Source organism: Pristiophorus japonicus, chromosome 10 (assembly GCF_044704955.1).
Source record: "Pristiophorus japonicus isolate sPriJap1 chromosome 10, sPriJap1.hap1, whole genome shotgun sequence".
Lineage (NCBI taxonomy): Eukaryota > Metazoa > Chordata > Chondrichthyes > Pristiophoridae > Pristiophorus > Pristiophorus japonicus.
Genome location: NC_091986.1, coordinates 38,797,215 through 38,823,034, shown reverse-complemented (window position 1 = coordinate 38,823,034; position 25,820 = coordinate 38,797,215). Strand labels below are relative to the sequence as shown.

The 25,820-nt window shown below is 44.7% G+C and overlaps 1 long non-coding RNA gene across 1 annotated transcript in view; it reads right to left on the bottom strand.

Moving 5' to 3' along the window:
* LOC139274712 (uncharacterized) overlaps positions 1-25,820 on the bottom strand; it is a 54,247-nt gene that overhangs the window by 5,470 nt on the left and 22,957 nt on the right. The window contains exon 2 of the long non-coding RNA XR_011595576.1: positions 1,600-1,718. This is a non-coding gene — a long non-coding RNA (uncharacterized lncRNA). The remainder of the gene's footprint in view (positions 1-1,599; positions 1,719-25,820) is intronic.

Below are 25,820 nucleotides of genomic sequence, written 5' to 3'. Positions count from 1 at the left end.
GACCTTGGTCTCTTTAATGTAATTCCAGAGTTAGGAGTTACATTAAAGACTGCTTTTTATACCTGCTTGCCCAGGGTGTGCAGGTGACCCTTGGGTTTCCAAAAGGTATACCCCTGGTGGCAAGTCTTACATACTAGTAAAGTTTACATACATAACAGAAATCACAACTGCTCCATGGACCACTAAGGATACGATTACTTTGAAGGCAATGCTATTCACCAGCCTCAGATGGGCCCCCTCCACAATGAGGCATGCATTTCTAACACAAATCCACGGCTATTCTCTCCCCTTCCTCCTGTCCCAGTAGCTTTTTGGACTGTAGTATGAATACTCTCCACACCAGTTGCTTTACCAATAACCAACAATGCAGCATAGAAACGACTTCCTCCCGGTGCGCCAGTTCATTAAAGCCTTTTGCATTGCGAATCGCATTCCCCCAGCTTTTCTATCATCCAGGTTCTTATAAGGGCTTGTTTGGTCAGGCATCTGCTTAGTGTTTCCAGACCTGTAGTTCCTCTTATGCGAACAAGGGTTCCCCGACTTGGGTACCTCGCTATTCGCTCTGTGCAGTCTGTGAGATCAGCACTTGCTGTTAAAAGTTCAAACAATTTTTGGCTGAGCATGGGTTGTAAATTGGCTAAGAGGATTTTGTGGAAAAGTTGTCTTCAGGGGAAAGATAATAGTAGGAGGTGTGAAAGTCATTCAGCCATATCCGATGGTGTCAATTTGAACACCTGTGTATTATAGTAATAAAATGGTTGACAAGAGTTTTATTGCAGCAGTTAGGAAAGTTGAGTGCCTGGTTGTATAGTTTATGCTGTCATTCTGTTGGCATTTGTATGTACCTTCGATGTACCATGATGTATCAATAGTATGCATGGAATGTAGTGATCAAAGGAAAAATGATTATAAGAGATGTAAGGAAACACTGTTGAACTGGAATCGGACAGTTTGTGTCTCAGCAGCTCTCATACTGGTTTTGTGTCGTATGGAAAGACTTGTGCACTCATACTGGTTGTGGATAGTATGAGGTTTTAATAAAGACCTGATCCTGCGTTACTACAACTGAGTGTGTGTGACCTTTAAAGCAACATTACAAAAGAGAAGAAGAAAGCAGTCCAACAACTCTCAAGGGTTTTTTGAAGTGCACCCGACTTGTTAAACCATTTGCGCTAGCTCAGAGGAATACTTTTGAACAATACTTGATAAAATAATTCAACTAACACAAAAATGTCTTGAGGCCATTTTCCTTTCAACATGCACCCTTGAGGATTGACACAACCATTAATCAGCCACCCCCGCCTTCATATCCCTCTCCCCTGGACTTCTGATGCACTGCATCACACTCTACCTTCATCGCAGAACTTGGTTACTCTGAAGATGTACTACTTTGAAGGCCCTCTGTTTATTGCCAATTCTTCTCTTTACAGTTAGCTTACCAAGGTGTCTCAATGGATGAGTATCCAGCCAGCTGTAGGCTCAGTTTGTTTATGGCTTCATTTGCACTGGCTTGGGAATCATTGTCCACATAATCAGCCGTTGAGTCCGCTAGCAGTTGCACATAGTCAACAATGTCCTTATCGTGGCTAAGTACAGTACCTTGATCACTTGTAGCAGAGAGGATATCAGCCACTGCAGAATGACAGTCATCTTCGGTGTTGCGGCCAGCTTCACCCATTTCGTCATGACTTCATTAATGGCCATGAATACCTATGAATCTAAAAGATGGCATTCAAAATTAATAAGTATACCAGAATACCAAATAATGAATTACAACTTTAATCTTGACTGAATAAAAAGTTACAATATTATTTGTATAATACATTCAAGGATGGATTGTTTTATTTCAACATGGACCTTCCCTTGGACTGATCATTGATGCATAACCTGCTTTGTTTTATTGGTAGGTAGGCATTATTGTAAGAAAGGTTATAGTTATTGAGTTATTGTATAACATGCGGACAGAAATAAAACAGATAGTCCATTGAGTCTGTCCATTCAGCTATGTTGCAACGAAGCAATACAACCCCTTATACGTCCCAATGACCAGGAGCTATGTTATCTCCTGGGTGAGGCAGAGAACCAGAGGGTCAAAAAGCCCCAGGTCAATTCAGGGGGTAACAAATTCTGGGACATTCCTCTCCAACCTCTAAAAACAAGTTCTAGACGTTAACAATGAGCACACGATAAATTACCCAACATCCCACCCAGCTATTTTTTGTAACAATATTAATCTCATCCAACAGAACTTGTCAGCACCCATTTAAATGTTTCATAACAAAATAACAAATAAAACTGAGGGAAAAATTAAAAAAGTAGGTTCTTATAGATTGGGGGAAAAAAATTAACCAATCACCTTTCTGTACATCATGGGGTGAGCAGACTTCGGCTCAACTACTGTAAATAATTGTATAGAACTCCTGAAGTATTTTTAAAGAAAGGCTATTACTACAAATGCGTAGTAAAGGATGGTTTCAGGGATGAGGAATTACAGTTACGTGGATAGACTAGAGGAGATGGGTTTTTCTTCTTGGAGCAGAGAAGACTAAGAAAAGATTTGATAGAGGTGGTTAAAATCATGAAGGGTTTAGATAGAGTAAATAAAGAGAAACAGTTTTTAATTGCTGAAGGGTTGATAATGGAAGGCGTAGATTAAGGCTCATCTTTCAATTAAGTACTTTACAGCTTTCCCGAATCAACATTGAGTTCAACAATTTCAGATCATAATCTCTGCTCCATTTTTTCGGACAGCAGATTCTGATATTCCCATTTACACCGCCTCTAGAGCCATCTTTTGTTTCTTTACCTGTCCCGTTACCAACTCCTTTTGCCTTGTGCCATCATCCCTTTTGTCATTTAATCTCTCCTGCCTTTCACCCTATCACAGACCTACCCTGTTCTTTCCTCCCTTCTCCCCACCCCCCTTTCCCAGCCTCTGTTCCTGCTTAAAACCTGTTACATCTCTAACATTTTCCAGTTCTGACGAAAGGTCATCGAGCTGAACGTTAACTCTGTTTCTCTCTCCACAGTTGCTGCCCGACCTGCTGAGTGTTTCCACCATTTTCTGTTTAGTGCTGCACTATTCTGTAATTCTATAATATGGAAACAAAGAAGTGATCAAATTCACATATAATAGAACAGCAAAGAATGGACTAGCTGATCTACTTTCTCAGGACAAACCATGTGCTTCATGGGAACAGACAATTGTATAGTTAATAGAGAGAGAGGCTGTCTATCGTGTTGTCCTATTAAAGTTGGATAGGTGGACAGAGCCATGAGTGTGAACTATTCTGATTTTATATCTACAATATATTCATAATCTGCATTAAAAATCTTACCTCTGCTTGCATTTCCAAACTGCTTTCTACATTTTGAATTTCTGTGACTAAACTATTGCCTTTCTAAATGAGCTACCTTGCAATTATATCATTCAATCATTGACACTATTGTAACACCTCAATCTCGCTGCTCTTTGGCCTGAACTGTAGAGAAACATATATTCTCAAAACCAACTCTACTTCATTGCTTCCTAAATTTCCATAGTTTTTGTTATTTACTGTTAAATAATATAAACTGACCATTGTGTATATGAATAAAGAGAGTATGTATGGCATTTTATTTCCTCTGGTGGAGAAGTCACGAGCAAGGCGGCATAATCTTAAAATTTGAGCTAGACTGTACAGGGGTGATGTCAGGAAGCACTTCTTCACACAAAGGGTAGTGGAAATCTGGAACTCTCTCCCCCAAAAACTGTTGAGGCTGGGGGGTCAATTGAAAATTTTAAAACTGAGATTGATAGACTTTTGTTAGACACAAGTATGATGGATACAGATCAGCTATGATCTAATTGAATGGTGGAACAGCCTCCAGGGGTTGAATGGACTACTACTGTTCCCATGTTCCTATTAAAATGGGGACTAATTTATGCGGCATAGCCTGGTTCAACTATCAACACACCACCGGCCCCTCTCTCCACCCCCCTCCCCCACCCCCGAAATCCTGCTTCACCTGAAGATGTCACTTGGTTTTGACTCCCTGAGTGTAAAGCCACAAGTGATTGACAAGCATATTCTACATTTCCCTGAATGTTATATCAGCGTGCACTGATTATACACAAATGCTTAAAAGTTCATGTAATGTCAGTTCAATGCCCAAATGCACGTGAGCTTAAGTATTCATAAGGATAGATTTTGTGAATTCACTCTGCCAGTGTAGAGTTTCGCAGCTAAGTGCGTGCATTGGGAATGCTACCAGATCCCGCAGGACCTCATGCCCTTTAAAATTAATTTGTAAAACCTCACGTAATATCCATTCAAACACAAAATTACTTCACTTTTAATATAACTGGCAGTCTGTAATTCTTTTACTGCGTTCGGAAAGACACTATAAATTGTCCAAAAGTAAAGCAAACTGAACACGTTTGGTGCTTGGAAAATCTGAACAGGTGAAGCCATTAGCAGTTTTGTCATCATGCATATTTCCAATGGCCCGGATTTTCCGGGGCCTGTGATCGCGTACGCACAGTGTATGCAGTCGTAAGTGCCCCACAAGTTCTGGGTTTCCGCATGCGTCTTGATGCCCTTATCAAACCTAATGAACTAAGAGATTGCGTTCTCAATCAGGAGCAGCACAACCATAGAGTAAATTCGCATGTAGCGATATTTCAGTGTAAAACAGGCGTAAATAAGTTTGCTGTGAATTTCCTTAGAAAAAGACAATGCAAATCTGCTCTTATGTCGTAGTTATGCTGAAACTTTCGAGGAAATTCTGGGCTGACATCAATAACTTATATTTATAAAGCACCTTTAATGTAGTAAAAGAAAGAAAGACTTGTATTTATACAGCACCTTTCATATCCACTGGACATCTCAAAGTGTTCTACAGCCAATGATGCACTTTTGAAGTCACGTCACTGTAGGAAACGAGGCACACAGCAAGTTCCCACAAACAGCAATGTGATAATGACCTGATAATCTGCTTTTGTTATGTTGATTGAGGGATAAATATTGGTCAGGGCACTGGGGATAACCTCCCTGCTCTTCTTCAAAATGTGCCACGGGATCTTTTACTTCTACCTGAGAAGGTCTCGGTTTAAATTAGTAACAAAATATGCTTTTTAAGAACTGTTAAATCCTTGTCAATGGCCAATCGTAGAAAATTCAGGAAGCATGAGTAAAGTGTGTCTTTATTATTTCATCAGTGTAGAAATGGTATGCAACTTCCAGAAGAAACTAATTCAGACCACGACATCCTGGAAAATACAGTGTTTGGCTCAGTTGGTACCATTGTTGTCTCTAAGACAGAATCCCACTCCACGACTTAAGCATAGAATCTAGGCTGACACTTTCCAAGCCCATAGTCTTAATCACAGGCAAGGCCGTCTCAGACAAATTTCTTGTATACCATAATACTCACTCGCCCCCCGCTCCCCCCCCCCCCGCTTTCTGGCTGACCTGTGATCCTCCTCCCTCATCTTAAACTCTGCTCCCCATACCCTATCCCTCTCCCTCATCACCTTTGTCCTTTATAACTTACAGTGGCTCCCAATGTCCCAAATTGAAAATTCTCACTGTTTAAATTCCTTCATAGCCTCCGTAATCTCTTTCAGCTGAACAGCAATATTCTGCCCCGCCCACAGAACTCTATAATCCTCTGACATTGGATTCTTGTGCACGTCCCTTCCCTTCACCCCACCATTGGATGCCGTATCTTCATCTGCCTGGACCCCATATTTTGTAATTCCCTCGCAAAACCTCTCCCCCTCACTCTCCTTGAAATCTCTCCTGAGAACACACCTCTTTGACCAAGATTTTGGTCACTAGTCATAATATATGTTTTATTTAGTTTGGGGTCTGTGTTTCTTTTTATTACACTTCTCTGAAGCATCTTGAGCATTTTATTCATGTGTTAGCTGTCGCTCAATGAGTAGCACACTTGTCTCTGAGTCAGAAGGTTGTGCTTTCAAGTCCCACTCCAAAGATTTGAGCACATAAATCTAGGCTAACACGCCAGTTTAGTACTGAGGGAATGCTGCACTGTCAGAGGTGCTGTCCTTCAGATGAGATATTAAACTGAGCCCTCTCAGGTGGATGCAAAAGATCCCATGGCAGTATTCAAAGAAGAGCAGAGGAGTTCTCCACAGTGATCAGGAAAATATTTAACCCTCAACCATCATCATTGAAACAGATTTTCTGGTTATCATCACATTGCTGTTTGTGTGACCTTGCTGTGCGCAAACTGGCTGTGAAATATTTTGGGACATCTTAAGGTTGTGAAAGGTGCCATATAAATGCAAGACTTTTTTGTGTACACAGTGTGATATTTAGTAACGGACAGCATTAACACGTTCATGTCGGCTGATGACACCCAGCTCTACCTCACTGCCACTTCTCTTGACCCTTCCAGAGTCTCTAAATTGTCAGATTGCTTGTCCGCCAACCAGTTCTGGATGAGCAGAAGCCATTGTTTTCGATCCCCGCCACAAACTCCGTTCCCTAGACTGTGACTCCATCTCTCCCCCCAACTTCTGTCTGAGGCTGAACCAGACTGTTCGCAACCTTGGTGTCATGTTTGACCCTGAACTGAGCTTTCGATCACAATACCGCAGCATAACTAAGACCACCTATTTCCACCTCTGTAACATCGCCTGTCTCTGCCCTTGACTCAACTCATCCACTGCTGAATCCCTCATCCATGTCTTTATTACCTCTAGACTTGACTATTCCAACACACTCGTGGCTGGCCTCCCACATTCTACCCTATGTTAAACTAGAGGTGATCCAAAACTCGGCTTCCCGTGTCCTAACTCACACCAAGTCCGGCTCACCCATCGCCTCTGTGCTTGCTGCCCTACATTGGCTTCCAGTTAAGCAATGCCTTGATTTCATAATTCTCATCCTTATTTTCAAATCTCTCCATGGCCTCGCCCCTCCTTATCTCTGTAATTTCCCCCAGCCCTACAACTCCTTGAGATGTCTGCGCTCCTCTAATTCTGGCCTCTTGAGCATCCCTGATTGTAATTGCTTAACCATTAGTGGCCGTGCCTTCTGTTGCCTCGGCCCCAAGCTCTGGAACTCCCTGCCTAAACCTCTCTGCCTCCTTACCTCTCTTTCTTCCTTCAAGATGCTCCTTAAAACATACCTCTTTGACCAAGCTTTTGGTCACCAGCGCTAATTTCTACTTATGCAGCTCGGTGTCAAATTTTTTGTTGCATAATACTCCTGTGAAGTACCTTGGGATGTTTCACTATGTTGAAGGCGCTATATAAAGACAAGTTGTTGTTGTTGTTCATATTAAATTCCTTTCACCGCTATTTGAATGAATGCTCAATCAATTTGTTAAAATAGTGGGCACAGTCATTTCATATTAATAGATTAATTGCTGATATTATGCCTTATTTATTAAAAAAAAAGATGCTCCAAAAACAATAAGTGAATAATAAACTGCACATTTTAATAAAATCCTAAAGTGGAGACTGATCATAACTAGCTGATGCTAATTGTAAACGGGCCGAAAGCCTTTGCACTGAAGCCAGACTGATCCTGTGAAGCAACTTTTGAAAATAATTACTGGAGGAATTATGAAAATGTTGAGAGTGGTTGCTTAATTATTCATAGCAGGAATTACTCCTTGTGTGTACATCGAATAAAATTCTTTAGACAGTGAACTGCATACTGATTAGAATTGTGTGAAAGGAGAGGAACATGCAAAAATGTGTAGAAAGTGGCTGCACAGTTCATTGGGCTGTGCCTATTATGTTGAGTACTCTATAAATTAATTACAACCAGTAATATTTTTCCAAAAGGTTTCTTATAGTGTATAAAACAATGCTTTTTAAAATTAATATGGCGTCATGATTTTGTTTGAATATTGCTGGCACTGATTTGTTGGTTCTGCCTTAAAATATGGATTGTTACCCTGTCCCAGATCATTGAATAGGTTCGCATTGACAGCTTGGTGTTCAGTAATTTTGTGCAAATACCACTTTTGTCAAAGTACAATGGAAAGTAATGTACTATTTATACTATTCAAACTGGACAAGTTGGCAGAATGAATTAACGTATTGTTATATTGCAGCTGGAATCAACCAAGTCATATCCTGCATTGAAAAGAAACCTTCAGCATTTGATATCTTTTGAGTTTTGGCAGTGCTTATCTCCAACTGGTCCTTAAAAAAAATACACTGAAAATAAAAAGATATTTTTAACGTAGAACTTACAGCACAGAAAGAGGCGATGTCATCGATGTGGAAATAGGTGGTCTTTTTAAAATATTTCTCCACTTCCCTATTGGAAGCTATTATGGATTCTGCTTACATTACTTTTTGGTATTGTGTTTTATAATAATTTTTTATATAATAAAATAAAAATTTCCTTTGTGCATTTGATGACAAAAAGAGAAAAAAGAACTTGCATTTCTATAGCGTCGTTCACGACCCCAGGACAGTCCAAAGCGCTTTACAGCCAATAAAGTACTTTTGGAGTGTAGTTACTTTTATTCAATGTAGGCAAAGCAGCAGCCAATTTGCGCACAGCAAGCTCCCACAAACAGCAATGATATAATGACCAGTGTATCTGTTTTATTGAAGTTGGTTGAGGGATAAATATTTTATAGGACACCAGGGATAACTCACCTGCTATTCTTCGAATCAGTGCCGTGGGCTCTTTTACGCCCACCTGAGAGGGCAGATGGATTCTCAGTTTAACAGCAGCGACAGTGCAGCACTCCCTCAGCACTCCACTGGGTGTGTCAGCCTAGATTTTGTGTTCAAGTACCTGGCGTGGGTCGAGTCCCAAGAGGGGAATGATATGTATGGAGAAAGAGTCAGACTGAACACTGTGAGCTCAAAGTAAAGTGTGACCTTAGTCTTTTATTGCAGGTCTCCAGAGTACCTCTCCAACATGTGAGGCCTGCTTAAATACCTGTGCTCCCAAGGGATTATGGGATCCTTTGGGATACCAGGGGATGAGCCCTCTGGTGGCTGTACAGAGTAAATACAAGTTTACATATATAACAACACTGCCCCTGCCCCCCCCGCTGCCAAAGTCAATAGTGTAACTATTTACAATGTGAGTCGATCTGGGGCCCTTCTTGCCCTGGTTGATCATCTCGGTGTGAAAGCTGGTATTGTTAAATCATTTGTTGGGCCCTCGCTGGGCTGCTGTGCAGCTGGCCTTGCTGGGCTGCCTGGTGTGTTGGGTCCTGCTGGGCTGCTGTGGATGATGGGTTCTGCTTCATGGTCAACCATGGTGCTGGTTGCTTCTGGTGTGTTTGTTGGTGGATCAAAAAAGGTAGCGTCCAAGGTAGGTTGCTCAGGATAGTCCGTGAATCTGAGTTTGATTTGTTGCCCCACAGTCTTTCAAAAGTCTTTTTGTCCATGATGGACTGGTTCGCGCCTATGTCCAGTTCCATTGACACGAGGAGTCCATTTAGTTCAACATTCAGCATTATCGGGGGACAAATCGTGGTGAATGTGTGCAACCCATGTAACTCTGCCTCCTCGGTCGGAGGCTCTGGTTCGTCGTGATCGTCCATGGATCTGTCCTCCTCTGCAACATGGTGGTTTGCAGGTTTAACAGGATTAGCAGCTCGCCTGCACATGCATTAGAGGTGTCCCATTGTTCCACAGCCCTTACAAACATACCCTTTGAATCGGCATGAATGGAAACGATGATCACACCCGCAACGCCAACAAGGTGTTAATGCCTTGCATTCATCATGCTTGATGGTGGATTTTGAGACATCTGCGGACATGCAGCTGCAGGCATGTGGGGCCTGCCCTGTACATTGCGATTCAAAAACAACATCACTTTGTTCACAGTACTTGTAGCAGCACTTGTGTGCTGAGAGATTTGCTTTGTATTGTCACTGGTGGCAATGGACGCCTGGGTTATCACTATGGCCTTACTCAAGTTTGGGGTGTCGACAGTCAAAAGTTTGCGAAGTATGGTTTCGTGGCCAATGCCAAGTGCGAAAAATTCTCTGAGCATGTGCTCCAAATGTCCTACAAATTCACAATGTCCTGCAAGGTGTCTAAGCTCGGCGACATAACTCGCACTTCCTGGCCTTCAGACCTTTTGTAGGTGTAGAACCGGTACCTCGCCATCAGAACGCTTTCCTTCAGGTTCAAATGCTCTCAGACCAGTGTGCACAAATCATCGTATGATTTCTTTGTGGGTTTCGCTGGAGTGAGCAGATTTTTCATGAGGCCATATGGTGGTGCCCCACAGACGTTGAGGAGGATCGCCCTTCTTTTGGCAGCATTCTCTTACCCATCTAGCTCATTGGCCATGAAGTATTGGTCAAGTCGCTCCACAAAAGTTTCCCAATTATCTCCCTCCGAGAATTTCTCCAGGATGCCCACTGTTCTCTGCATCTTTGGGTTCGCTTATCTGTATCTCGTCGCCAGTTCTTATGTATGGAGAAAGAGTCAGACTAAACACTGTGAGCTCAAAGTAAAGTGTGACCTTAGTCTTTTATTGCAGGTCTCCAGAGTGCCTCTCCAACCTGTGAGGCCTCCTTAAATACCTGTGCTCCCAAGGGATTATGGGATCCCTTGGTACTCCAGGGGATGAGCCCTCTGGTGGCTGTACAGAGTAAATACAAGTTTACATATATAACAGGGAACCCATAGTCTTCTGACTCAGAGGCGAGGGTGCTACCAACTGAGCCACAGCTGACACATTGGTAAATTCATAACGTCTAGTTACTGATTTATCAGCAAATGGAAATAATTTTTCCCAATATTAAGACTAACCAAATGGATTCAGCTTTTGCATCATCAGATGTTGTCATCTTTGCAACCATGTTGGTTTAATGCTGCCTCTCTTTTTTCTTACTCTGTACCTCTGGAATATTTTGTAATCATGAATGTTCAGGCCCCAGTACTGCCTGAACATAAGCCATATCTATCTGGATACTGTTATATTGTACCTGACCATAATAATTTGTGCCTCTAGCCTGCCAAATATGATCATATTATTTTGTGTCAGTAACATACACACAGTGATAAAAGCGCTATCAAAAATCCCATTCAAATTATTCTTTCAGCTACAGAAATGCTCATTAAAATTAGTTTTGTTCTGTTGAAAGCAAACAATTATATGAGGAATACACAACCAGTTATACGGGGCTATATTAAACAATGGCTGGTACTGTCTACATTGTGCATAGTCATCTTCCTATATTAATTAGCATTAGGTTTGAATCAAATAACAAAAACTTGCATTTATATAGTGCCTTTAGCATAGTAAAATGCCCAAGGTACTTCACAGGAGTGTGATCAGAAACAATTTGACACTGCATTACATAAGGAGGTATTAGGATAAATGACCAAAAACTTGACCAAAGAGGTACAGAAAGACTTGCATTTATATAGCACCTTTCATGACCACCAGATGTCTCAAAGTGCTTTAGAGCCAATGAAATACTTCTGGAGTGTAGTCTCTGTTGTAATGATGGGAAACGCAGCAGCCAGTTTGCACACAGCAAGCTCCCATAACAGCAATGTGATAATGTCCAGATAATTTGTTTTTGTTATGTTGATTGAGGAATAAATATTGGCCCAGGACACCGGGGATAACTCCCCTGCTCTTCTTCGAGATCGTGCCATGGGATCTTTTATATCGACGTGAGAGAGCAGACGGGGCCTCAGTTTAATGTCTCATCCGAAAGACAGCGCCTCTGACAGTGCAGTACTTCTTCAGTAGTGTTCACCTAGATTCATGTGCTCATGTCCCTGGAAAAGGATTCAAAGGCAAGTGTGTTACCCACTGAGCCACAGCTGCTAGGTTTTAAGGAGCATCTTATAGGACGTAGAGAGGTAGAGTGAAAGAGTTCCAGAGATTAGGGCCTTGGCATCTGAAGGCACGGCCGCCAATGGGGAAGCGATTACAATTGGGGATGAGAAAGAGATCAAAATTGGAGGAATGCAGAAATCTCATAAGGTTGTAGGGCTGGAGGAGGTTAGAGGTGTGTGAGGCTATGAAGGGATATTAAAATAATGATGTAAATTTAAAAATCGAGGTATTGCCAGATTGGGAGCTAATGTAGTTCAGTGAGCACAGGGATAGTGGGTAAACGGGACTTGTTGTGAGTTAGGATACAGGCAGCAGACCTTTGGAAGAGCTCAAGCTTATGGAGGCGGGAAGGTGGGAGGCCGTCTCGGAGTGTGTTGAAGTAGTCGAGTCTAGAGATAACAAATGCATGGATGAAAGTTTCAGCAGCAGATGAGCTGAGGCAAAATTAGATTTAGGAGCTGATTTGTTTTTACAAAGGTTCATTGAGTTGAGTGCTGCCCCTGGTACTTAGTGACACCCCTACTGGAAAGCGTGTGTGGCCCGACATGGAATTTTGTAGTAGGGTTTCCAAACATTTTTGTTTAATGGGCAGTTAGATACATCGCATGGAAACTCATGAGCTACATATAAATGATGAACCATACAAAAACACTGATGTCATGGTATACTTTAGAACATACAGGCAACGATTTTCCCTATATACTTTAGGCGATAAAGAGCCTCTGAGATGGCCAAGTTGAGCTGCAATGCCAGTTTAGCCCGCCTTTAGCGCTTGACGCCATCTTGGTAAAGGTCTGAGTTAAAATTGCAGATGGGTCTCAATGATGTAATTGGACTGCAAAGTGCATATGTAAAGAAGGACCCTGTTGACTCCGGGTGCCTGTGCTGCCTGCTCAGGAGAGCAGGTTAAAATTGCAGATGCTGCGATTATGGTTGCTTCCGGACAGGTAAGAACCAGAGTGATTTTAACTGCCCACCTACCACGTTTCTGCTGAGCGTGTAGGGTTAAAATCGTCCCCAAATTTGTAAGAGAAAATCATGAGGAGTGTAAAATACATTCCTGTCCAAGATAAATTTCACCCCCTGGTCTTTAAACATAGATTGCACTATCTTTCCTTGCATTTACATTAATTAACTGAATTATATTTCCCTCGATGCTATCTTTTTAAGAGTTAAATGAATAAACTTGAAAATAGATTTTTCTAACTGATTTTATGAATGAACTGACTATTGTGTTCCTTACACAGATGAGGCTGCACACAGGGAGTTTCAAGTAACAGTGACCTCAGTCTTTATTAAGACACTCCAGAGTGAGGAACAGGCCTTAGGGGCCAGCTTATATACAGTGCTCCCAAGGGATGCTGGGATTCCTTGGGACTTCAGGGGATGCACCCCCTGGTGGTGGAACATGGGAGTGTATGCTTTTAAGATGCACAACATCACTCCCCTCCAGAGTCAAAGTGAAAACTATTTACAAGATAGGCGGTTGGGAGCCTTTCTTTCCATGGTGGACCGCCTCGGTACAAATGTCAGTCTGATGTGTTGGCTGTGCCCTCGCTGGACTGGTGTGTTGTTGGCCCTGCAGGGTTGCTGGGTGAGCCTAGCCTTGCTGGGCTGTTGGGCGTGATGGGTTCGATGTCCTGGTCCGGCGTGGTGTCGTTGATCCTTTGGGTGTGTGTTATGGGCTCGAAAAAGGTGGTGTCTGCTGTGGGTTGTTCAGGGCAGTCTGTGAACCGCAGCCTCGTTTGGTCCAGTGCTTTCTGCAAATTTGTCCATTGTCTAGTTTGACTACAAACACCCTAGTCTCTTCTTTAGCTATCACTGTGCCCGCGATCTACTTGGGACCATGTCCATAGTTTAGCACATACACAGGGTGACACAGTGGCGCGACCATCATTTACATTTTGTTGCTGCCGCCTGCTCTCTACCTGATCATGCAAGTTGGGGTGAACGAGCGAGAGTCTGGTTTTAAGTGTCCTTTTCATGAGTAGCTCAGCCAGGGGCACCCCTGTGAGCATGTGGGGTCTCGTGCAGTAGCTGAGCAGTACTCGGGACAGACGGGTTTGAAGTGAGCCTTCTGTGACTCGTTTGAGGCTTTGTTTGATTGTTTGTACTGGCCGCTCTGCCTGCCCATTGGAGGCTGGTTTAAACAGGGCCGAGGTGACATGTTTGATCCCATTGCGGGTCATGAATTCTTTAAATTCGGCACTGGTGAAACATTGTCACTGACCAGTATGTCAGGCAGGCCGTGGGTGACAAACATGGCCCTCAGGCTTTCAATGGTGGCGGTGGCAGTGCTTCCCGACATTATTTCACATTCAGTCCATTTTGAAAAAGCATCCACCACCACCAGGAACATTTTACCGAGAAACGGGCCCGCATAGTCGACATGGATCCTCGACCATGGTCTGGAGGGCCAGGACCACAAACTTAGTAGTGCCTCTCTGGGCGCATTGCTCAACTGAGCACACACGCTGCATTGCCGAACACAGGACTCTGAGTCAGAGTCGATACCGGGCCACCACACGTGGGATCTGGCTATCGCTTTCATCATTACTATACCCAGGTGTGTGGTGTGGAGATCCAAGATGAACGTATCCCTGTTCTTTTTGGGTAGCCCACAACAGGCAGTCTGCCTGAATGGACAGCTCGTCCTTTCGCTGTTAGAACGGCTTGATTAGCTATTGCATTTCAATGGGGATGCTGGCCCAACTCCCATGCAGTGCGCAGTTTTTTTACGAGGGACAGCAGAGGATCTTGGCCTGTCCAAGTCCTAATCTGGCGGGCTGTGACAGGTGATTTATCATTTTCAAACGCTTCCATCACCATCAACAATTCTGCGGGTTGCACCACAATCAACAAGTTTGCAGGCTGCGCCATTTCCACCCCCGTGGTGGGCAATGGTAGCCGACTGAGAGCATCCGCACAGTTCTCGGTGCCTGGCCTGTGGCGGATGGTATAGTTATACGTTGATAGCGCGCGTGCCCACCTTTGTATGTGGCTGAGGCATTAGTATTTATCCCCTTGTTTTCAGTGAACAGGGATATGAGGGGGTTGTGATCGGTTTCCAGCTCAAATTTGAGGCCAAACAGGTATTGATGCATCTTCTTTACCCTGAACACACACGCTAATGCCTCTTTCTCAATCATGCTGTCGGCCCTCTCGGCCTTAGACAAGCTCCTGGAGGCATAGGCGACAGGTTGCAACTTCCCGCAACGTTAGCTTGTTGTAATACACACCCGACTCCGTACAACGAAGCATCACATGCTAGCACAAGTCTTTTATGCGGGTTATATAATACAAGCAGCTTGTTGCAGCATAAAATGTTTCTGGCTTTTCAAAAGCAATTACTTGTTTTTTTCCCATACCCAGTTCTCACCTTTATGCAATAACACATGCAGGGGCTCTAAGAGTGTGCTTAACCCAGTAGGAAGTTACCAAAATAGTTGTGGAGTCCCAGGAACGACCGCAGCTCTGTGACATTCTGTGGCCTGGGCGCGTTCCTGATAACCTCTGTCTTGGCATCTATGGGCCGAATGACGTCCGCCGCGATCTTTCTCCCCAAAAACTCCACTTCTGTTGCCATGAAGACGCATTTCGACTTCTTCAGCCGCAGCCCTACACGATCCAGTCACTGGAGGAACTCCTCCAGGTTTTGTAGGTGCTCGACGGTGTGCCGACCCGTGACCAATATTTCGAACTGAAAAACCACCGTGCATGGTACCGACTTGAGTAGGCTCTCCATGTTTCTCTGGAAGATCGCTGCAGCTGACTGAATTCCAAATGGGCATCTGTTGTAGATGAACAGTCCCTTGTGCGTGTTGATGCAAGTGAGGCCTTCGAAGACTCCTCCAGCTCCTGCATCATGTAGGCTGAAGTCAGTTCGAGCTTGGTGAACATCTTGCCTCCTGCCAGCGTCGCAAATAGGTTGTCTGCATTAGGTAGCGGGTTTGGTCCTGTAGCAAGAAATGATTAATAGTTAGTTTATAATCGCCGCAAATCCTGACCGTGCCATCACTTTTGAGTACTGGAACAATCAGGCTGGACCACTCACTGAATTCCACTGAATTGCAGCCTGTCCAGCTCGAATTCCACTCTCTCCCTCATCATGTGAGGTACCGCTCGCACCTTGTGGTGGATGGGTCATGCCTCTGGGACCAAGTGGATCCGCACCTTCACCCTGAAAATGTTTCCAATGCCTGGCTCAAAAAGGGAAGGAAATTTGTTAAGAACCTGGGTACATGAGGCCTCATCGACAAGTGATAGTGCTCGGATGTCATCCCAGTTCCAGCGAATTTTGCCCAGCTGGCTTCTTCCAAGCTGTGTGGGGCCATCGCCTGGGACAATCCAGAGTGGCAGTTCATGCACCATGCCCTCGTAGGTGACCTTGACCATGGCGCTGCCCAGGACAGTGATGAGCTCTTTGGTGTACGTTCTCAGTTTTGTGTGGATGGGGCTCAGGGCTGGTCTGAGTGCCTTGTTGCACCACAGTCTCTCAAACATCATTTTACTCATGATGGATTGGCTAGCGCCAGTGTCCAGTTCCATGGCTATAGGTAAGCCATTCAATTTTACATTTAGCATTATAGGTGGACATTTCGTTGAAAATGTGTGCACCCCGTGTACTTCAGCATCTGCCTCCTTTCTCTGAGGCTTGAAATTGCTTTGATCCACCATGGACCGATCTTCCTCTGCCACGTGGTGGTTAGCAGGTTTCACAGAGCTTGCAGCTCGTGTGTAAACTCGTTGGAGGTGCCCCATCGTTCCACAGCTCTTGCAAACATACCCTTTGAAGCGGCATGAATAGGCTGAATGGAAGCCTCCACAACGCCAACAAGGTGTGAATTGCCTTGCATTCATCCTTTGTTGCGGACTCTGAGTCATCTGGATCACCTGAGGCCTTCTGGCAGTTGCAGACTCGTGGTTTCTGCCCTGTACATTTCTGCTCGCAAACACAGTTCCAGTTAATTTATGAACATTGCTAGCACTTTGTGCTGAGAGATTTGTTTGGTGTTATCACTGGTGGACATAAATGTCTGTGCTATCGCAATGGCCTTGCTGAAGGTCGGTGTCTCTACAGTCAAAATTTTTCGTAGGATGGTCTCGTGGCCAATGCCCAGTACAAAAAAGTCTCTGAGCATTTGCTGCAGGTAGCCATCAAACTCACATTGTCCTGCAAGTCGCCTCAGCTTGGCGACATAGCTTGCCACTTCCTGACCTTCAGATCGCTGGCATGTGTAGAACCGATACCTCGCCATCAGAATGCTCTCCCTCGGGTTAAGATGCTCCCAAACAAGTGTACACAGCTCCTCATATGACTTATCTGTGGGTTTCACCGGAGCCAGAAGATTCCTCATGAGGCTGTAGGTTGGTGCCCCGCAGACTGTGAGGAGGACCGCTCTCCTTTTTGCAGCGCTTCCTTCTCTGTCCAGCTCGTTGGCTACCAAGTACTGGTCTAGCTGTTCGACATAGACTTCCCAGTCCTCACCCTCCGAGAACTTCTCCAGGATGCCCACAGTTTGCAGCATCTTTGCGTTGGATTTGTATCCTCGTCGCCAGTTATTGTGTTCCAAACACAGATGAGGCTGCACACAGGGAGGTTAAAGTAACAGTGACCTCAGTCTTTATTAAGACACTCCAGCGTGAGGAACCGGTCTTTGGGGCCGACTTATATACAGTGCTCCCAAGGGATGCTGGGATCCCTTGGGACTTCAGGGGATGCGCTCCCTGGTGGCGGAACATGGGAGTGCATGCTTTACAGATACACAACACTGACAAGATAGTGGAGATTATGGGATGCCTGTCTTCTACTAGAGACCTAACTCCACAATCTTGAATTAGAAGTCATAGTCTCAGGATAAAGAGTGAGCCATTTATGACTGAGATGAGGAGGAATTTATTCACACAGAAAGTTGTGAATCTTTTGGAATTCTCTACCCCAAATGGCTGTGGATACTCAATTGATGAGTATATTCAAGGCTGAGATCGATAGATTCCAGGGGAATCAAGGGATATGAGGATCGGGCGAGAAATTGTTGAGGTCGAAAATCAGCCATGATCTTATGGAATGGTGGAGCAGGCTCGAGTTCTTCTGTTCTTCAGTTCTTAATTGGCCAAATTATTATATTTAGATACTGCTGTATGTGAAGCACTTCTAGACAGTTCTCAGAAGTGATAAGGTGCTATATAAATGCAAATCTTTCACTCATTTTGGGGTCGGCTAGCAAAATATTTTGTGGAGTAAAAGTGCACCCTGCTCTAATGCTGAATAGCACTTCTATATATCACAATGTATAAGGATAAACGTTCACAATAGTTGGAAACTTTTGAAGTAGTTAGTCACTACATTGGCAAAAAAGATGAACATTAAATGTCATAATAATAGAATCATGTGTGGTAACAAGGTGGTGAAATAAGTTAAAACATTGTAAATCTTTGGAAACTCCAGTGCAAAGCCTTGCTCAATGTGAGCATGGATTGGTAAATTGGGTGTGCAGATCAGTTGCTATTAAACTGAACATTCTCCTTCAGTTGCAGCTGATGTTTGCACCCAATTTTACAATCCTTCTTCCCATCGAGTGAATTTGCCCCACTTCCTTTTACCTACGGTTACTGAAACCTTTCAATCCTCTCCAGAAAAAATGTTCTGTGAGTCTCTCCTTTCTCACTACTATAGAAACATAGAAACATAGAAAATAGGTGCAGGAGTAAGCCATTCGACCCTTCGAGCCTGCAGCACCATTCAATATCATGGCTGATCATTTACCTCAGTACCCCTTTCCTGCTCTCTCTCCCTACCCCTTGATCCCTTTAGCCGTAAGGACCATATCTAATTCTCTCTTGAATATATCCAATGAACTGGCATCAACAACTCTCTGCGGTAGGGAATTCCACAGGTTAACAACTCTCTGAGTGAAGAAGTTTTTCCTCATCTCAGTCCTAAATGGCTAACCCCTTATCCTTAGACTATGTCCCCTGGTTCTGGACTTCCCCAACATCGGGAACATTCTTCCTGCATCTAACCTGTCCAGTCCCGTCAGAATTTTATATGTTTCTATGTTTGACCAGTTGCAATCTACCGGATTATGGCCACAAGACCAATGCATACAACTCATTGTCATTGGTACTAATTATTCTTTCTCATTCAGGATGGTTATTGGAACACTTGTGTAAAAGGATGGAAATGTTACACTTTTACTTGAATGGGTGCAATTTTCCTTCTGTGCACTTACAGAAACAAGCTTTATTCGCGGGGCACACGCATGCAGAATTTGGCTATCATGCTGTATGCGATTTTCTGATAAGACCGTAAAATCATGCAAATGGCTGAAATGTTCCCCCAGTGAGTGAAACTCCCGGTCGGGAATGAAATGTCAGAGAATTGCCCCGAATGTAGACAGAGCTTCATCCAGATACAAAAGCAAAATGCTGCAGATGCTAGAATTTGAAATAAAAACAGAAAATGTTGGAAGCCTCAGCGGGTCAGGCAGCAACCAGAATTCAGTACTAAGTACATGGACAGCGGGGTGAACATGACAAGAGAAAATACAAAGAGATTAGGGAGAGGAGTCAATAAATGATTAGAAAAGCAAAAAGAAACTATAAAATCAAATTATCAAGAAACATGAAAAAAAAATCCAATATTTTGCAGGCACATAAATAAATAAATGAAAGTCGGGATGGGAATAGGGCCACTAAGGGATGGACAGGATAATATCACAGGCAGCAATAACGAGATGGCAGAAATATTAAATAATTACTTTGCTTCAGTATTTACCAGAGAGACTCCATTCAAAGGGTTGTGTATGTTTAGAAATCTCAACCCCAGTTAGCTGTGTATGTTCAATTGTTGAGTATATTCAAGACAGAGATCGATACATTTTCAAGAACTAAGGGCATTAAGGGATATGGGGACAGTGCGGGAAAGTGGAGTTGAGGTAGAAGATTAGTCATGATCTTGATCAATGACGGAGCAGACTCGAAGGGCCAAATGGCCTACTCCAGCTCTTATTTCTTATGTTCTTATGACAGAACAGTGGACATGACATTGGATGATGAGATTATAAATTAGATAACTGCATTTAAAATAAAATGAGAATAAATAGTAAATAAACTAATCAATCTCAAAGAGGATAAAAGCCCTGGATGGATTGCATTTGTACTTTTTAAAAGAATCTCGGGTAGAAATAGCAGAGGCATTACTACATATATTTAATAATTCATTAGAAAAAGCTGTAGTGCCAGAGGACTTGCAGATAGCTAATGCAATACAGGTTGTACCTCTCCAGTCCGGGACTCTCTGGTCCGGAAACATCTGTGGTTCGGCATAAGCTGGCTGACCACCATCACGCCACTGTTCTGCTCAATCACATAGATTACCCACAGCCCATTCTCGTCCACTGGCAGGTCGATGTCCGACTTGCCACACCGCTTGTAGGGGGAGGTGTTGTGAGAGTTGGCATTGGTGATGATGGCCTCGCCGCTTTTGATGTGAGTCCTCAGGTCGTACTTGACGATGTTCCTCATGCACTCCTTGTTGAAGAAGACCGCTCCCGTGTATACCATGAAGCCGGTGCCGTTGACTCTTGTGGGGCAGCTTGTAGGTGGTGATTTGGTGGCCGGAGCTGAAGTCGTCCAGCGACGCGTACTCCATCAAGAAGTCAGTGCGGTATAGTGTCCACGGCATGTAATAGATCTCACTCCCCCTCCCTCCTCCTCCTCCTCCTCTTCTTGCAGTGCTTGGACCCAGCCTGGAGCGAGTCTTTACAGCAGGCCCCGGACTGCTGCTCAGCCTTGGATACATAGACCGACTCCACAACCACTTTCAGAGTCCCGGGGCAAACTAAAATTGGGAAACGGGCGACAAGGAAGAGAACAAAAGAAAAAAAAAATCAATTGTCATTTTAAACACCTGCAGCGTGATCTCCCGTGGTTCAGAAAATTCTCTGGTCCGGCACCAGTTAGGTCCCAAGGGTGCCAGACCAGAGAGGTCCAACTGTACCTATATTTAAGAAGGATTATAAAACATATCCAGGGGACTATCAACCAGTCAGCTTAATATCGGTGGTAGGAAAAATAATGGAATCCCTACTGAAGGAGAAAATAGAAAGCAAAGATATTGGGCTCAATTTTGCCCAAGCCCGTTTCCTGCCATATTGCCAGAGATATGCATGTTTTTCTAGGCCAGAAATGAGCCGGAAATAAGTTGCCAAAGTTTCCCTGATGTATAATTCGAATTTGGCTCCGTGCTACGTGTCCAGTTGTCTCGGGGGGTGGAGCCTGCTGTCTGTGCCAAAAAACAATGCCGCACCTTCTGCGGATGTGCGGAAAAAAAATGTTACATTTCTGATGTCGTTGCAATGGACGCGCATGCGCAGTACTGCTCCGAGTTGGCAATTGGCCACTTTTAAAGAGCCAGTTATGTGAAAAGGACTGCTGTGTGAGAGCATTGGAAAAATCGCAGCTCCAGCATTACAAGATGCAACGCGGTGCAGGAACGAAGAATTTCTTACAGGATGAAGCGGAGGCACTAGTTACTGTGATTGAGAACAGATGGCAGGAGCTGCACACCAGCAGAGGTCACATAAAAGTTCCACCCAAAGAAATGAAGAAACGCTGGAACCAAGTTGCAGAAGATTACTGTGCAATGATGACCACCATGAGATGGGGAGGCCAGTGCAAAAAGAAGTGGCAGGACCTTGGTCAAGTAGTTAGTGCAAGCAATATTTTCATTTATTCAATGGAATTGCAATTGTAAATGGTAAATGTGACCATCTGTATGTGGCTCACCCAGCAGAAAGACATCCTCTTTAAAAAGTTGTATTTTAATTTTGCAGAGGAAGATGGGACATAATAAAAGGGAAAGAACTCGAACAGGAGGAGGCCTGGCAAATCTGCACCCACTGACACCCTTGGAAGAGAGGGTCGCTGCTTTGATGGGTCCTGCCCGGAGAAAAGCAACCACCACTGCACAAGCTGGGCCCACACTCGAGACAGAGGGTAAACCCTGCAAATTCATCGTGGTCCTTCAAATCAGCCTGCTGCCTGGCCTGCGAGGTGTGAGCCTAGTCATGCCACCCGTCCAGCCCTCTCCTCTGCTGATAACCATTTGATTGTTCTGTTATATTTTGCAGTACTTGAGGCCAACCCTGATGATGTGGAAGAAGATTCAAATACGGATGAGCCTGACGAGGAGAACATCTTCCAATCCAACCCTCCAGACCAAGAACATGGGGGTGAGGGGGAGGGGGAGCGGATGGAGCTGGATGAAGCTCCCATTGTTGTACTGACTTTGAAGGAGGTGCTGCTCATTGCGGTGACAGCCCCTTCCATGATTAGTGATTTGAGTGCTGGTGGGTCATTCCATGGTTTCACACCTTCTGAGATTGCGGATCCCAGTGGTGTGGTGCAGCGAGGCACACCCAGGGTCCCACCGTCCCAAGCTACGAGTTCCATTGTTGGGGTGCAGCAAGGCAGCCCCAGGGCCCCACTGTTATGTATGTACATAAGGTCTGCCCACCAACAGGGGGCACTACCGTCGGAGGTCCTAGGGTCATAGGTATACTCGTGCTGGGCCCAGTATATAATCTGAACTTCACCTTTGTATCTTCACTTCAGGAAGCCATTAAAGACTGACCAGGTTACACCTAGTCATTGGCTCACAGTACGGAGTTCATTGTATCATTTCATACACCACAATTGGCGGCGAGGCAAATACGAACCCACGCAAAAGTATGGGGAGCACAGCATGATCGAGTATTGTTGGAATTCTCGAGAGATTCAATGAGGGAGTGGATTGGGGAGATTTCACGAATGGTCTTGACCAGTATTTCGTGGCAAACGACCTAAACAAAGACGAGGATGCAGAGAAGCGCAGGGCAGTTCTTCTCACCGTCTGTGGCCCCACGATCTATGCACTCATCAAGAATCTGTTCTCACCCATTCTTCCTACAGAAAAGGATTACAAAAAACTGTGTGCTCTAGTTCGGGAACACCTTAAGCCCACGGAAGGATTCCTCATATCCAGATATTGCTTCTAAACGCACATTCGTCCAGAAGGCCAGGATGTAGCGGTATTTGCTGCTGAACTGAGGTGTCTTGCAGGGCCTTGCAAATTTGGGCCTGCATTGGAAGACATACTGCATGATGTTTTCATGATCGGGGTCAACCACGAGGCGATCTTAAGTAAGCTGCTGGCTGCGGATTTGCCGGACCTCAGCAAGGTTATCACCATCGCCCAGGCTTGCATGTCCACGCAGAAAAGCACAAAGCAGATATTGCGTCAAAACAGGAACTCCACGGCAAGTACTGTGTACAAAATTGTATCGATGACTGGCAGAGCTGTGCATGGCAGGACCTACTCAACTGCGTATGCGAGAACAGGAGCCGCTCAAACTTCACCATCGGGCGCAAATCCGAGCTCATCGTGTTGGCGTCGCGGGGGCAATCACCGACTCCAACATTGCCGCTTCAGGCAGTATGTATGCAGAGTGTGTGCGAAGACAGGGCATCTTCAGCAGATGTGTCCACAGCAGAGCAAGCGAGCTGCGACACACCATGTGGATGATGATCAATTCAGCATGGATCTGGCAATGCAGCCCAAAGCATTTGAGAGCTCTGAGGAGCAAGAGTATAGCATACGTGCGTTCCTAACAAAGAGCCAACCGATAATAATGGAGGTAAAATTACTAACAAAGAGCCAACCGATAATGATGGAGGTAAAATTAAATGGCGTGCCGGTCGGTATCCATGGAATTAGACACGGGTGCGAGTCAATCGATAATGAGCCAGAGGACTTTTGAAAAGCTGTGGGAGACTCAAGCTGAGTCCGATACATCCAAAGTTGCGTACCTACACCAAAGAGCTCATACCAGCGATTGGTAGTGCAGCAGTAAGATTGTCGTATGAAGGAGCGGTTCATGATCTACCATTATGGATTTTCCCGGACAACGGCCCATCGTTATTCGGCAGGAGTTGTCTCGAGAAAATAAAATGGAAATGGTACGATATCAAAGCATTGTCATCAGCAGATGATAATTTGTGTGCTCAAGTGCTGAGCAAATTTCCCTCACTGTTTGAACTGGGAATTATTCACCTTGGCCCAGACGCAAGGCCCATCCATCACAAAGCCAGGACGGTCCTGCACATGATGAGAGAAAAGGTCGAGCTCGAATTGGACAGGCTACAACGCGAGGGGGTCATCTCACCGGTCGAATTTAATGAATGGGCCAGCCCCATTGTTCCGGTGTTAAAGAGCGACAGCATGGTCAGGATTTGTGGAGACTACAAGGTCACGATCAACTGAGTTTCGAAACAAGATCAGTACCCGCTACAGAAAGCTGATGACCTGTTTGCAACGCTAGCCGGAAGAAAATCGTTCACCAAATTGGATCTAACGTTGGCCTACCTGACACAGGAACTGGTTGAATCATCAAAGAAACTTACGTGCATCAACACGCACAAAGTACTGTTTATTTATAACAGGTGCCCTTTTGGCATTCGTTCGGCGGCAGCCATATTTCAGAGAAACATGGAGAGCCTATTGGAATCTGTCCCCAGGACTGTGATATTCCAAGACGACATCCTAGTCACACCGTGACACCGCCGAGCACCTGCACAATCTGGAAGAGGTTCTGCGTCATCTGGACAAAGTGGGACTAAGGCTGAAATGTTCGAAGTGCATTTTCATGGAACCAGAGGTCAAATTCCTTGGATGAAAGTTTGCTGCAGATGGAATCAGGCCTATGGTCTCGAAAACAGAGGCCATCAAAAATGCGCCCAGGCCACAGAATGTGACGGAGCTGCGTTCGTTCCTGGGTCTTCTCAACTACTTTGGTAACTTCTTACCCAAATTGAGCACAGTATTAGAGCCTTTGCACAAGCTGCTCAGGAAAGGAAACAACTGGATGTGGGGCGAATTTCAAGACAGAGCCTTTGAGAAGGCTAGAAATCTATTGTGTTCCCACAAGCTACTGGTACTGTATGACCCATGCAAGCGTCTAGTTCTGACCTGTCATGCGTCGTCCTATGGGGTTGGCTGCGTACTCCAGCAAGCCAATGAGTCAGGCAAACCACAACTAGTTGCATGCTCATCTCAAAGCCTGTCCAAGGTAGAAAGAGCCTACAGCATGGTAGAGAAAGAGGCTTTAGCATCTGTTTATGGGGTAAAAAAAATGCACTAGTGCCTGTTTGGGCTTCGCTTTGAGCTGGAAATCGATCACAAGCCGCTTACATCATTGTTCTCAGAACAAAAAGGTATCAATACCAACTCGTCATCCCACATCCAGAGGTGGGTGCTGACATTATCTACCTATGATTATGTCATTCGCCATAGACCAGGCACCGACAACTGCGCGGATGCATTTAGCCGGTTACCGTTGCCCACACCGGAGGTGGAAACGCCAATGCCCGCAGAGCTACTCATGGTCATGGATGCCTTTGAGAGTGAAGGGTCACCTGTCAATGCTCAACAAGTTAAGACCTGGACAAGCCAGGATCCGACCCTATCGGTTGTAAAACGTTCTGTTCTTAACGGGGACTGGTCGACCATCCCCAAGGAAATGAGTGTTTGCAAAGATGAGCTTTCCATCCAGTCCGACTGTTTACTGTGGGGTAATCATGTTGTAATGCCCAAGAAAGGCAGGGCGAGATTTGTACGTGAGTTACATAGTTCACATCCCGGTATTGTCATGATGAAGGCCATCGCCAGGTCCCATGTTTGGTGGCCTGGCATTGACTCAGACTTAGAGTCATGCATGCATCAGTGCAGCACTTGCATGCAGTTAAGCAATGCCCCAAAGGAAGCTCCACTCAGTCTGTGGTCATGGCCATCCAAACCGGGGTCTAGAATCCACATCGACTTTGCGGGCCCCTTCCTCGGTAAAATGTTTTTTGTGGTGGTGGATGCATACTCCAAATGGATAGAATGTGTGATCATGTCATCCAGCACTTCCACTGCCACCATTGAGAACCTGAGAGCCATGTTTTACACACATGGTCTGCCAGACATCGTTGTCAGTGACA